Source organism: Chiloscyllium punctatum, chromosome 27 (assembly GCF_047496795.1).
Source record: "Chiloscyllium punctatum isolate Juve2018m chromosome 27, sChiPun1.3, whole genome shotgun sequence".
In the NCBI taxonomy this organism is placed as follows: domain Eukaryota; kingdom Metazoa; phylum Chordata; class Chondrichthyes; order Orectolobiformes; family Hemiscylliidae; genus Chiloscyllium; species Chiloscyllium punctatum.
The window spans coordinates 76,443,646-76,458,995 of NC_092765.1; the positions used below are offsets into that span (position 1 = coordinate 76,443,646).

At 42.7% G+C, this 15,350-nt stretch overlaps 1 non-coding gene across 1 annotated transcript; it reads left to right on the top strand.

Annotated features, from left to right (window-relative positions):
• Positions 1 to 239: 239 nt before the first annotated feature.
• trnas-uga (transfer RNA serine (anticodon UGA)) lies at positions 240 to 321 on the top strand. Its single transcript has one exon. It is a non-coding gene; the product is annotated as a tRNA-Ser (tRNA).
• The last annotated feature ends 15,029 nt before the right edge of the window (positions 322 to 15,350 follow it).

Consider the following 15,350-nt stretch of genomic DNA (forward strand, 5'->3'; position numbering starts at 1 on the left):
CCTCGTTCGTGTAGTGTACATCCGTGACTCTATAATTCGACGAAGAATTTTTCCCGCACCTTTATCTGTGTCAGGATCTAGTTTGCGGTGAAAGCCTGTCAATCTGCTAAGGTAACGTTCGTCTGGGTCTCTGCAAAGGATTTGGCGAAATCTTTGGGTCTTGATAATTTGTTATTCAAACAAATTACGTATTTCATGAATTCAGTTCTTTTACGATGGAAATTGACAATGCGGGTGTAGCTGTGATGGCCGAGAGGTTAAGGTGTTAGATTTGAAATCCAATGGGGTCTCCCTTCGCAGGTTCGAATTCTGCTCACAGCGTTGACTCTTTTAAAAGTCATTAATTCATTTGCAGAATTTGGATTTCATGGAGCTTGAGCTTTGCATTCAATCGAAAGTAAATTTTCATCTGTGAAGAATCCGAAGTAATTTCAAGACGTCTAATTGAATAAACTATATGTCGAGACACAAAAAGTCACCAACTTCCAACACGAATCAGTTTCCAAACATTTATCGAACTATCGTGAAATTTGGATGTTCGGGAGTGACGGGGTGGGGGGGGGGGGTGTGGTGGAATTAAGCAAAACAAGAAGCAATGCAATACATTTACCTGCAGGTGATGCATTTGTTTTTAGGATCAGTTGAAAGTCAAGCTGAGAAAGTTCAACCTAATTTACAGCTGACTCTCAAGGCCAATAATCTATTATATCAGCTGTCAGTGAATTAGAAAAAGCAACTCCATGTGTGGAAAGGAAGTCGACTGGTCCAGGTTCCTGGCTTGAGGTGTGATAAGGCAAGGCGATATCAGTGGAGTAGAATTTTCTGGAAATATTAGAAATGGAATGTTAACGGTCTTCTGCTATCCACATTCGTAAGAAACTGTGCATTAAGAACCGAAATTGAAAATTAACGATGAAAATCAGACTAAGCCCTCTGCGTGTGGGGTAGCATTGTTCAGAACAATAGGTTGTTGCTGAGACTAAAATTGACCAAAATAATCGATGGGGATCTTATCCACGCCCTCCGTTGGAGCAGTTGGTGTGGAGAGCTCAGCTTGAAGAACCAAGTGCCAATTATTCATCTTGGCTGTCTGAATTGCTTCGTTACACAAACTCCCAGTTTAATGAAAAAAACCTTTGCTATCAGAGCTAGATGTTTTCATGCCAGCATGTTCCGATATGAGAAGACACTCCATGGAGTAGATGTGACTTAAATTTTGACTCGAACGTCAGAGATGTTGACACATTTCTGCACCAAAACAGCACTACCATTGGTATCAAATCAAACTGAACAAAGGTCGAGTTCACTTAGACATTTCCTTTCTGCAGAATCTGCCAATGGACGTTCAGGCCCGATGTCGGAATAGGGCGTGGTGACATGGGTTCGCAAGTGGATCACTTCATTCTTGCTCACGATCCATTAACCGTAATTCATTTTGAACTTCTTAGCCATCAGCATGATAAATGTTACATAATGCATAGGTTTGCTTCTCGAAAGAAAGAACGAAATCTTATTCAATGCAGACGCAAATTCAAGTTGTCCCTGGTCGACCAGAAGACAGATATCGCGAAACAAAGTGAATACAGAAAACAATCAATGTTTTCTGGGAGTCAAAAAGATGTATTGGAAGAACGGAAACATATATTTGGAACAAAAGTCACATACCACTTCCAGACTAAATGTTCTTGAACCGTTATCTTAATTTGACCTTCATGTCCACCGTTGCTGCAAAAAAATATCTTAACAACTCAGAGGTTTGTGTTCTTTGATATTGTCTCCTTCATGTTTCTCTTGATTTTGAAACTAAAACCGAGCAATAGCAATGCTCCCTATTTCACTTGCAAAGATCAGAAGAAGATCAATTTATAAGAGAACAGAAATAAAGCTACGTCTGTTTTCCGAGAGAAAACACAGTTACCATTTCGACTCCAAAAAGTCTTCTTCAGAAGTCTGCGCAATGAACTCGAAATAGTAGACCGAAAACGAAAAGAAAAGCCATAATGCCGCGAATGCACCACCCGCAAGCGCATCAAGTCCTACTCGAATATGCCGTATTACTACTCTCAACATCAGTGGAGAACGGAACAAAGCTCATTCTGCAGTTGTCAACCTGTGATGACGTAGTTTGTAATGTGAGAAATATGATTAGGTAACAAGCGGGATGAAAGCGGGATGATCAGAAATCTGAAAAAAGCAAGTACGTGCTTTGCTTTGAAGAAGGTTGGCAGTGATGAAAATGGAAATTAACTACAGTGAGGGGGGCTTAATACTCAGAATCGTTGCAACACACAGGGACACAATTCTTTTTGCTGGGTTTCTGTTCTGCCATTTTATAATCACGACTGCTGTCGGGTTTGGTTTCCATTCCAGGCTTAGGTGACTGCCTGATGGAAGTTTGCACATTCGCCCAATTTCTGTGTGGTAGCTCTGGTTTGCTGCCACATTCTAAACATTTGCAGGTTATTTGGATTCGCCATTGAACGCACACGGTAACAGAGACAGTGATGTGGAGAGTGTCTGGATAGGACGTAATTCAGAGGATTTTTGTGAAGTTAAATAGACAGAATGGGAGTAGTCTGCTGTTTCCTGGGTAAGCTACATGGACAGAGAGGGTTCAGGGTATTCTTCCCTGCGGGAGATACATTGACAGATTTGGATTAGTTGCTCTTACCTGTGTCAGTCACGCAGATACAGTAGGGTCAGTCTGCCCTTCGCTGGGCGAAGTTCTTTCACAGAGTGGTGACAGTCTGCTCTTCCCTGCCTGAGTGAAACAGAAAGAGCGGGGTCAGTATTCTCTTCCCTCGATAATTTATGTTGACAGTCTGGCTTCCGTCTGCTCTTCTCTGGCGAGTTACATTGGTAGAGTGGGGTTAGTGTTCATTCATTGGGTGAGTGCCATAGACAGAATGGGATCAGTCTGCTCTTCCCTGAGTGAATTACATTTATTGAGTGGGGTCAGACTAAACTTCACTGAATGACTTATATTCACTGTATGGGATGAGTCTGCTGAGTTACACTGAGAGTGTGGGGTCAGTCTGCCCTTCCCTCGGTGAGTAACACTGACTGAGTGGCGTCAGTTTGCTCTTCCCTCAGTCAGTTACATTGACAGAGTGGCATCAGTTTACTCTTTCCTGTGCGAGTTACATTGAAAGAGTGGCGTCAGTCTGCTTTTCACGGAGTGAGTTATTTGGACAGTGTGGGATCAGTCTGCTCTTCCCTGGGTGAGTTGCATTAAAAGAGTGGCGTCAGTCTGCTCTTTCTTGGGTGAATTGCATTGACAGAATGGGGTCAGTCTGCAATTTCTTAATTGTGTTAAAATGATTGCATGAGGTCAGAGTGCTCTTCCCTGATTGAGTCTCATTGACAGATTGGGCTTCATCTGCTCTTCCCTGGGAGAGTCATATTAACAGAATGGGGTCAGTCTGCTCCTTGCTGAGTGAGTAATATCACAGAGTGCACTCAGTCTGTTCTTCCCTGGGTGAGCTACATTAAGAGAGTGGTGTCAGTCTGCTCCTCCGTGGGCGTGTTACTTTCTCAGAGTCGTGACAGTCTGCTCTTCTGTGTCTGAGTTTAACAGCAAGTATTGTTTCATTACTGTCTTCACTGGATGATTCATATAGACAGAATGGAATAAGTCTTCTCTTCTCTGAGTGAGTTATTTGACAGAGTGGGGTCAGGCTCGTCTCCCTGCTTGTGTTTCGTTGACAGAATCAGATCAGCCGGCTCTTTCCTGGATGAGTGACAGAGACAGAATGGGTACAGCCTGCTCTTCTCTGAGTGAGTTACGTTGACAGAGTGGCATCAGTCTGCTCTTTCTTGGGTAAAGTTTTCTGACTGAGTGGTATCAGTCTGCCATTTGCTGGGTGAGTTACATATAAAGTGTTGGGTCTGTCTGCTCTTCCCTGGATGACTAACATTGACAGAGTGGCGTCAGTCTACTCTTCCCTGGGTGAGTTACATTAACAGAGTGCGGTCAGGCCATAATTTCCTCGTTGAGTTACATTGATCGTGTGATGTCAGACTTCTGTCCCCTGATTGAGTTACATTGACAGAGTGGGGTCCATCTGCTCTTCCCTGGCTGAGTTACGTTAGCAGTTTGGGCTCTGTCTGCTCTCCGCAATCCAGGAACTCCATCTCTAGCGGTTTCTTGTCAGTACTTCTATACTAAGGATTTGAGGAGTTAACAAAAGAAACTCGTCCCCTACATCTTTGGGATAATTAGGGATGGGCAGTGAATCTTATCTCATTGAAAGACAACTGTGTCCCAGAAATGCATTTCTAATAATTGCATGTTCTAATTCGACACTGCAAGCGGTCGGGAATAACTTGAGGAGAGGTGCAGGGTAGAATAATTAAACTAAAATGCACTGATGCCTAGGAGACATAACACAAGATGTGAGTGTGGAGCTGATGGTGCAAGGCTCAGTGTCAGTGCTATTGGTTCAGCATTTATTGCTCACTGTTCGCAATGACTCACACATCACTGCTGTCAATTCACAACAATGAGCCTGATCATCTTGGTTTGAAAATCCCTGCGTGTGTATTAACGTGGTTAATGGGACGTGAGAGGAGATGAGCACATCCTCTTTATTCTGTCAGTTTAAACAGACGAAAATATCTGTTGGATGCCAAAGCAAGAGGATACTGTCTTTTTCTGTGCCTTTTTAGTGGGGCATGCTCAGCATTGAAACGTCTATTTTTGCACAAGCAGAGGTTGATTGCCATTCATACTGAGCAACATTAATACAGAAAACGCGTTTTCGAATTCCTGTGATCAAGTGGTTCAGGCATTGCACATATGGACGAGAAATCTGACTTTTAACGTGGCGCCATGGCTTAGCTGGTGAAAGCAGCTCCCATCACACTGGTGCCTGCTCATTGTATTGAAAGATCCTTATTTATCTCAAGTTTCCTGTTTGAATTGCTGGACATTCTGATTTCGCATTCTGGCTTCATTTTCCTGGTTTAAATCCAGTAGTGTAGGTTGCTCTTTTCAACTACTATTTTAACCTGGAGATTCTTCCCGCAGTTCCCCAAGCACGTCTGCTTCTCATCCTCTTATTCTCATTCCTTCATTCCCAGTTTTGTGGAAATTAAGTGGTGAGGCAGGAGACACTGCAGCATTCCCGGGAAATGTTGTGGTAATGGCACTGACACCACGACATGATCACCCTCATTCTCTGCTGTCACCATTCATTCGTTGGACACCAACAGTAAATGCATCCTTATTCTTCTCCAGCTATCATGTAATTACTTTCTTTTTCTGTTGGATAAGGAAATCAACTTTAACTTCCAAAGGGTCTTTAGATTTTGAGGAAGAAATGTCTCCTTGCCTCAGATCGAAGTGACAGACGCATTATACAGAGAATGTGAGACTACTTCGACCGACTCCAGCTAGGCGTCAGAAAGCCTCTCAGCAGTTCGAATCTCAAACTGTCTCTGAATGTCAGGCTTTTTCAAGAGCAGAAATGGGAATTGAGGGAGATGGACAGCCAGAGAGTCGGAGAATGTGAAAAAGGCCCAGGAGGATAGAGAGACAAATATAGAAAAAACAAAGACACATAATGAGGCAGACACTGAAAGAAACAATTCTCCATCCGGCGTGACTGCTAAATAATGGGAACTAAAAGGAAATGTAGCCAATAAAACATAGCCTTCCACCAGCTCAGGAGAATGAAAGTAGCATGATAGCTGATTAAGTCCTTTTAAGATTGTAAATTCGATGTTTGAAAGCTCAAGACTGATTTTGATAAATATCCTGATTCGACAGGTAAGATTATCATTTTCCCAACAGTATAACCTAGAAATCTATAACTAACCTGTTTCCTGTCCATCTTAAGAAAAAAAAAACCTGTTTCTCTCCACAGAAGTTGCCAGTTGTAGCGGGTTTCTCTGTCAATTCTCGGTTTTAGTTCATATTTCCAAAACCTGTATCTTTTTGATATTTGATAACCTGCATTACCAGGTTCGGACCAGTGGTAAGAAATACTTAACCACGATATATTTGCACAATAAAACATGCATTCCCTGTCCGAGTATAAAACCAACACTATTGCGGTTAGAGTTCCAAATCCTAACTACAAGAATACACGGAATGAAGACAGACGCTCTTGCACTTATTCTCAATGAAATGGATTTTCAATTTCATTTCTGATCAGTTTCACTGCAGATTGGTTTCTACTCGTCTTCAAGTTTTGCAGAATGGAAAATCCCATTTGGCCCATGGAGCAGTCTGGTTTAAAGACATTCATCTATTCTATTCCCAGTTTCCAGCTTTGGTCCATAACCTTATGTGTTCTGATGTTTCCAGTGCAAATGGCAGTGAGGTTCTCGCTTTGATCTGAGATGACACAACAAATGGATTGAAGTTTGACATAGTAACACTGTGTTATTACCCACGTCGTGTCTCCCACAGAAAGAGACACACAGACGCATTCCTCAAGAGTGGCAGAGTTCTCAGGATTTGACCAGCTCCTTGAGCTTCACTTCAGATGTCCGCTCCAACATGCAAGTTCAACCGCCAAAAGGCAGCTTTTGTTTAAACCAAAGCCAGTTCTATAGACAATGAGCGACGTTGATCTGAGCTAGAATTTGAATTGGACGAAAGAAACTGTAAATTCGAAAACCCAAACCCTTCCGTTCCTGACAGACAACAGGAATGGACTAGCATGCTGCCTCCTCGTGATTTTAAATGCGAACCGACAATCCCCTAATTCGACATCAGGCGTGTTACCAATTCCGTCACTGACCCAAAGACCAGGTCTGGCTGTTACAGTTTGTATATAGGTAATGTAAACGTCCACATCAGGGAAACAGCATTCACAAGGTGAAAAATCAGCAAACATAATCACCACCACTGTTTCACTTGGAATGCCCCACTCTGTGAAACATTTCCTTTCACTTTACTTTCATACTTGAAGTTTTTTACATTCCAGAGCCTGAACTAATTCAGCGAGAAACCACTGGTCATTTCGAGCCCGTCATCCGGAATGAGGTGAGTTGAACGTTGCCTTTCTTGCTGCCAACACATCAGCGCAGCTCAAAACGAGCTCGTGTTAGCATCAGTCTTTACTTAACTTGCTGCAGTATATCTGCTGAACAACAGCCGATTATCACAGCATTGCCTTCTTCACATTGAAACCAAGGTTGATAATATGAACCGATTTGGAAACTTGGAGAGAGAAACACTGCTGACGAAGACGATTATCCAGGACGTGAAGAGCAGGCACTAGAGTTTGTACAGGTCCCAAAGGCTACTGCAGTATCAATGGACATTCCTGCAAACGAGTCTGAGTTTGCATTGCCCAGAACAGGCTTTCATTCCCAGTCAGGAAATGAAGATTTAATTCTCTTCTTGTGAATTATCCGAATGAAAACTAAATCCTGGTTGCACGCAGAAAACACACACGGATCCTGCCAGAACAATTCAGTGATCGATCAGCATCTGTCTGGAAGGACAATGGCAGCAAATACAAGTGAAAGCTATCACCGCAATTACCCCTCAAAGGTTCTCGCGTTTCCCAGTTGAAAATATTTCGCTGTTTCTTAAATGTCACTACGTCTAAATCCTTGCCTCATGCCATCATGCCTGTTCCCCACTACTGAGGACATCCAGGGTTCTGCGGAGTAACTCAAAATCGCAATCTCTCGAGTAATTAGGGATTGATGGTGCATCCCATCACATTGAGCAATGACTTTGTCCCAGTAATACGTTTCCAAAAGCTGCAGTTTCTAAGGGAACACTTGCAAGCTGAGGGGAATAAGTTGTGATTCGGAGATGCCGGTGTTGGACTGGGGTGTACAAGTCAAAAATCACACAACACCAGGTTATAGTCCAACAGGTTTAATTGCAAGCACACTAGCTTTCGGAGCGATGTTCCTTCATCAGGTGGACGGCTCGATCGTAACACAGAATTTATAGCAAAAATTTGCAGTGTGATGTAACTGAAATTATACATTGAAGAATTGATTGTCTGTTAAGCCATTAATCTGTTGAAAGAAGTGAAACTATCACTGTATTCTATGTGTAAATCACAAAACTTTTTTTTTAAAGTTGCATTCTCGGGTTAGCTGTTAACAATGGTAATAGCTAGACAATATGTTGAAGGTGTTAGCCCCCTGTGTTCTCTGTCTATGACCTGATGTTTAGATTGATTCCAATCCAAAAAGTGAGATAACAGAGTTTTACATGATTTAATGCAGGTTTTGAGCTCAGAGTTCTACATGAATGTATGTGGTTTCTGAGCAAAGTGCAATGTAACTCTGAAAGTACCAAAAAAATTCACCACACAAAATATATTTGTGCATGTGGGTCTTTGTCTGTGTGTGTGTCTCCAGCGAAACCAAAAACTGACAATTCATGAACAGAAGCAGAACTGACAAAGAGAACATATTTTCAGACGCACGGACTCATGATTGCTGTCTGTGAGGCAGAGCGAGTCGTCTGGTTCATGAGCTGCTCACACAAATTGCAGTGACGCAATTCCAAATGGTGCTTTCAACGTACTGGCGCCTTAGAGCACCAATACTTCCAGGAAATGCTCAAGTAACATGAATCAGAACTGACTAACAATGAACCATGAAAAGTGAAGATTACCAATTACAGTCTCGATTAGATGAGGTGAACAATTGGGCTGATGCCTCCACCAGATCGAGAGGACCAATCACCAGCCTCTCTCATCAGGACAGAAATTAAGGAAATTAAGGGAAAAGAAACCAAGTTTCATATCGCAATTTCCCTCCTTTTTGCAACCACAACAGAAAACTGCGAGCAGATTTAATGTAGAACCTAATTTCACATCAACAGGGAAAGATATATCTCCATTCACTTTCAGAGAAACGGTGAAAAATGCAAATTGTCTGGAATATGAAAGATTCGCGCAGCCTGTTTTTGATTCGCATATTATGATGGTGGCCTTTCAGCTGGAGGGGAACGTGACAACTGCAGCAGAAGGGGAAACCAGCGTGGGCACTGACATGTTGGTTGTTTTCTGCTGTGCCACATCACAGCCGGGTTCGAAGAAATGACTGTTTTTGTTTTTCTGTTCAACTTTAACACAGCTCATCCCTGCAAAACGTTGCCAGCTTAATCCATGAGCACACGTGGCCGCGCAGGGATACAAACACAAGCCTTGTTAAGAAGTGGAATCTGAAATCAGTGTCTCAGCTTGCTCAGCCACGCGAGCACACAGGCCAAAACCGGAAACCCAAGAGCATGTACCTGATGATAACCTGCAGCATACTTACAGCAACTGCACCAGTTCTGCAGAATAAGCAGTGGGAAGGAATTGCTCTATCTGAGCGGTCGTGCTTGTTGTTCTCATCAGTAAATATGGCTTTGAATTTGCTAGCCCATATCTGCTGCCATGCTGAAACGGAATGCAATTCCGATTAGTCGCTGTGTGAAACTTTGCTCATTCTCTCTCCTCAGATAAAGTGATCACTGGAGATGATGAATTCTGCTCCTGCCAGAAACGCCGACTCTCCTGCTGCTCAGATGAACTGAAAAACTGGTTTAGCATTGGAATCCGAGAATGGCAGAACACGTAGCAAGAGTATTCGAAACCCAGAGCCAATAAGAGTTCCAACTTTCATTTTATTTCTCCATAATAGTGCATTATCCAGCAGAGCCAAGAGCAACTGCCACCTGGTTGCAAGCTGAGTTGGAAACATATGTGGGATTCAAGGACATGTGACTCACTTATTGTCGGTAAATGAAACAGTTCTCACTTTGAGGTGTGCAAAAATTAGTTTCTATACATATTCAGGGAAGGTCAAAGGCGATCTGAGATGTCAAAGAGGTGGTCACTGTTCGTGATTGCTCTTTGTTCGATTGTGAAAAGGTTTCCCGCTTTAGTCACATTCACGTTTCTTGTTGATGACTGAATCAGACAGAAGGTGTTTCACCAGAGCTGCACGTGACTTGCATTCCTCTCCCTAGCTGTCATACTTTCCTGGAACTCTGCGAGAACAAGAAAACAAAATACATACTGTCATTCGGCAGCCTGTCTGTGATTTCCTCATTTTCAGTTACAACATGGCTTAGACTTCAGGCCACACGGTAATATTAGTAACAATAAGAGAACAAGAGTCGATAGTTCATCTGTGCCTGTAAATCTTTTCATTGTGAATGAACTGTATCCGTGTCTGCTGCTTCAAAACTCGAATATGTGAACTGCTCCAAACTATGATTGAGGATTTCTGGTTTTGGTTGACACACGTTGAGAAACGCTAGACAGCATTCAAATGAAACTTTCAGAGCACATTTTCGGATGCATTTGACAGAGACTAACATCATGAATCCAGTGTTCCCTGTGATAGAAGGAAATGAATGCTCTCCTTGTTACTGATCCGGGACACCTTCGCATGTAAAGCAAATGCGGTACTGTTGTTACAGAAAGGATCATTGCCCGGTAACAGTGTCCTTAAAGTGGACATGAATGAAAAAATAAAGAATACCATGTTGAAATATCCAGGAAATATTGGCTTAAAAGGCACAGACAATTTTCCCTGCAGCGCCACGACAGAGGAACATATGTAACTGCACTCTTAAACAGGATGGCCAGCAGTGATTTAAACATCGCCACATATGAAGGACCACTGCGAATAGAAATTTGAAAATGAAATTCACGCAGCAGGTATTCGGAATTATATTCTCTCCACCGCTACAGTAGTATTGGGTGAGTAAATTCAAAACAAGGCTTGCTGATGAGTATGCAACAAAGCCCCATCAATCATGATATGAAAGACTGTCGTCCGTAAAGAGGGAACAACAATGTTTCTTCTAAGCTTGGTACTGGGCCACTTTCGCACAAACTGATACTGCTACTCTCCAGAAAATATCAGGGCTCGCGGCATGCACTCTTAGAAATGGTGACCATCAGTGCTGGAAACATCCCTGCATATTTAGAGCAAGGAAGAATATATATCGAATAAAAGCTTAGATGGCAATTAATTGGACTTATATTCCCTTTCGCCAGCTTGAATGTGCGGGAATATACAGAGTAAGGTTTACTGACCAGGTCAGAAAGCAATTACCTCCACATATCTTGACACACAAGCCTATCTTTCTTTCTGACCGTTTTTTTTGAAGCGCCGATCATTTCTGTCGGAGATGAAGATGATGACTGCTCCCCCACAGAATCACAGTGGGGCCAGAGACCCGATCGAGCTGCTCAGAACAGTTCGTGTTTGCCGAGAATCACCGAAACTGAGATTGATGACACGTAGACACGGTGTAACAGCTGCCAACACATGTGGAGGGTTTTGGGACGGAATAGGACCCACTCTAGGAAAAAGACTGGATCCTAAAACTGGGGAGTAAGTATTCAGGGAGAGGACTGGAGAATGGGGTTAAGAAGGATATTAGCCAAGATCGAATGGCGGAGCAGACTGGATATTCTGAGAGCTCTAACCGTCCTCCTATGTCTTCCAATATCTGGCCACCTGGATTCTAAGGAAATAGAAACAGAGTTATTTGTTCAGTTGGAAGTCCTGGGCAAAGTGAGAGATAGAACAAGCATGATACAATTTTAGAGACTGGGAAAATGTTTGGAGAGGAAGCAATAAAGGTGAAGCTGAATATAAAGTTTGAAGTCAGGACAAATTCATTAAAAAGGAAGTTTGTAGAATGGCAGAGGGACATGGAGATGGAAAAAGAAGTTTATCCGTCCCGAAATCTCATTCGGTTTTCATTTTCAAGATTCGACCGGATCTGCTGAGAGTTTCCAGCAATTTCATTTGTTGATTCTGAAACAGAAGATGGGAGTGATCCTGGACCAATCAGCTCTCCCATGTTCTAGGAATATTTGAATTACCCGTTCAATCAGATCACGTTTGTCCCACACTGAATCCTCAGAATCCTTCCCCACCCCCTACCTCGTTACTGGCAATAAACTGTTCATACATAAACTTACATGAGCACACAACAAGAACAATTGCAAAACGTTCAGGGAGAGCTCCGTTCCGTTCCATCAGCACATTCTGAATCAGTTAATTGAAGTTCAGGACCCATGAGACATTAAGCCGTCTCTGTCAGACCACGAACAAATGGCCATTCGCTTTCTGTGTCTTTGAACACTTTGGTTGGTGCACGGATGTAGTGGAATCTCACGTTTTGAAATGGACATCATTCATAGTATTTTCAGCTGCACCGATAAAGTTGTCTCTGGCGTTTCCAGTAAAGTGCAGACAGCTTTCACTCAGAAACCGACATGTGATCAAAGCAGTAGGACATATGTGTCAACGAAAGCAACAAGAATGCTCCACCAGCGTTGGTTTGCAATTCTGCATGTGGAACGAACAGCTGGAACTCTATTAAACAGTGAAAACGACTATTATGGGGCTTGGACGCACGACTCTATGATTAAACACCTCATATTTCATCGAACTGAGATATCCAGGCTTGGCACACGACGAATTAGTTGGCTATTTCATTCTGAGCATAATTTACCTGGCACAGCAATTTGCAAAGATCCAGCTCATTCCTCCCAATCACAAAGAACATAATTCACATCTTTCACTTTTGTTATTTCTTCACAACATTACAATCTATTTAACACTTGTCCCAGCATTTAAGATTCACCCCTAATATTTTCATACGAAGTGATTTCCAGTCAATCTGGCAGACAGCAAATCAGTCGGAAAATTACCTTAGAAAACCAAATCATTTCCGTTTACAGTGTTGGAAATTTCCCATCTGCTGACGAGACAGAGTCCTCACAATCAAAATTTTCTTCGTTCTTCCTGCCTAAAACGTTTACCACTTCTTATTTTCAAGACAGGAGTTTTGTTTATAACACGTTCCAAGAACAGGAACAACCTTCCAATCTCCTGAAGCCGTTTCCAATTTAAAATGGAAGTTTTGTTCCTTTCCCACGGGAAGAGCATTTAATGAGAAAGGAGTTTCCACGAGCTGAGTCCCAGGGTTTGGCAGGAAGCCCTTATTGAAGCTGCAGTGGCCGCTTTCAGTTGGCATCGGGGGAATTGGAGAACATGGTGTCGTATTCTGCTGCGTGTAACCGTCTTGCTCCCTGTGGACTCGGGGTAAATCATGGATGAGTTTTCGGAACAACACTGCCTTCCAGTCTGTGGCCATCTGCTATGTAAGGAAATAGAAACAGAGTTATTTGTTCAGTTCGAAGTCCTGGGCAATGTGAAAGATGGAACATTTCTGATACAAAATTGGAGACTGAGAAAATGGTTGGAGAGGAAGTAATAAGAGAGAAGCTGAATATAAAGTTGGAAGTCAGGAGACATTCAATAAAAATGAAGAGTGTGCAAAAGCAGGTGGAGATGGACATGGAAAAGAAATGCCACTAGTCCCGAAGTCTTAAATCGATTTATATTTCCAAGATGCTACCAGACCTGCTGAGAGTTTCCAGTAATTTCATTTGTTGGTTTAGAAACAGAAGATGGCAGTGATCCTGGAACAAATAGCTCTCTCGTGCTCTGGGGTTATTTGACTTACTGTGTCGATGTCCCACACTGAAACCTCACGATCCTGCCGCACCTCCACTCTCGTTACTGACAATATACTGTTCGTTACGTTAAACACAAGAAGAACAATTGCAAAACGTTGAGGGAGAGTACCCTTCGGATTCCATCAGAACAATCTGAATCAATGAAAATTGGTTCAGGGCCCATGTGACATTGATCCGTCTCTGTCAGACCACTCGCAAGTGGCCATTCGCTTTCCGTTCATTTGAACACTTTGGGTGGTGCACGGTTGGTTTGGAACCTCACGTTTTCAAACGGACATCATTCATTGTATTTTCGGCTGCACTGATAAAGTTGTCTCTGGCGCCACCAGTAAAATGGAAACAGTGTTCACTCAGAAACCGATGTGTGATCAAAAGCAGGCGGACAGATGTGTCAATGAAAGCAGCAAGAACATTCCCCTGCGAAAGGGTTGCAATACTGCACGTGGAACGAAGAGCCGGAATTGTATTACGCAGTGAAAGCGCCCATTGTGAGGCTTGCACCCACCAGCCTCAGATTAAGCATCTCACACTGCACCGACTGAGCTAACCAAGCACGGTGCGCTGTGGATTAGTTTGCTGTTACATTGCGAGCATAATTCATCAGCAATTTGTTTGGATCCAGTTAATTCTTCCTCATCACAAAAATATCATTCACACCTTTCACTTCAGTTATTCCTTCAAAGCATTACAATCTATTCCACACTTGTCCAGGATTTAAGGTTCAACCTTAATATCTTCATATTTTTACCCTCACCTTTATGTCGCAGATGTGATTTCCAATCTCTCTGGCAGACAGTAAATCAGTCGGGAAATTACCTAAGGAAACCCAATCATTTCCGTTTACAGTTTTGGGCATTTCCCATTTGCTGACGAGACAGAGTCGTCTCCATCAACACTTTCTTTGTTCTTTCTACCTAACACCTTTACTACTTCTTATTTTCAAGTCAGAAGTTTTATTTATAACACGTTCCAAGTTCCAGAAGTTTTATTTATATCACTGGAGCAACATTCCAATGTCGTGAAGCCCTTTCCAATTTCAAGTGAAAGTTTTGCTCCTTCCAGCTGTTACGAAGGAAGGAGTTTCCACGAGTTGTTTCCCATGGCTTGGCAGAAAGTCGCTGATTGAAGCTGCAATGGCCGCTTTCTGTTGACATCGGGAGCTTGGAGAAAGTGATGTCGTATTCTGTTGCGTGAAAACGTCTTACTCCCTGCGGACCTGGGGTGAATAATGGATGAGTTTTCCCGGTTCCAATGTCAATACATGGTCGGGGTAAATGCTTGTGCTGAAATATTTGAGGCTTATTCCCTGGGTGGGCTCGAACCACCAACATTTCAGCCAACTGCGCTGACCATTTGAGATACAGAAACTGGCAACGCAGATATCCAAAAGCAAAGTTATCGACGGGATATGAGGATCTGTCGGACAGCAGGAACTTGCGTTGTTTTCAGAGATAGTCGCTGATTTTATCACCGAGAGGGTAAGCACACTGAGGAGCTGCAAACACTCAAATTAAAAGGCATCCACACACGCGCAGTTCTCTCACATACATCTCCACATAGTTGCTCACTGACAATGCTGGTATTCGAAGCCACGATTCGATAGAAACTGAAGCTTAAAAAAAATCCAGCATATTAGACCGCTCGACCATGCTACCGCACAAAAACCAGCACTCACATTTGTTATGACCAGTGTTTCAGCATGGATTCACTTTCTGCACTTCGACCTCGCAAATTTTGTAATGCAATGGGCGTAATTTAAGAAGAAAGATTTTAAAAAATGTACAGACAAGGAACAGGCCCTTCATCCATTCAAGCCTGAGCCGATCCAAATCTACTGTTTAAACCTGTCACCCAATTCCTAAACATCTG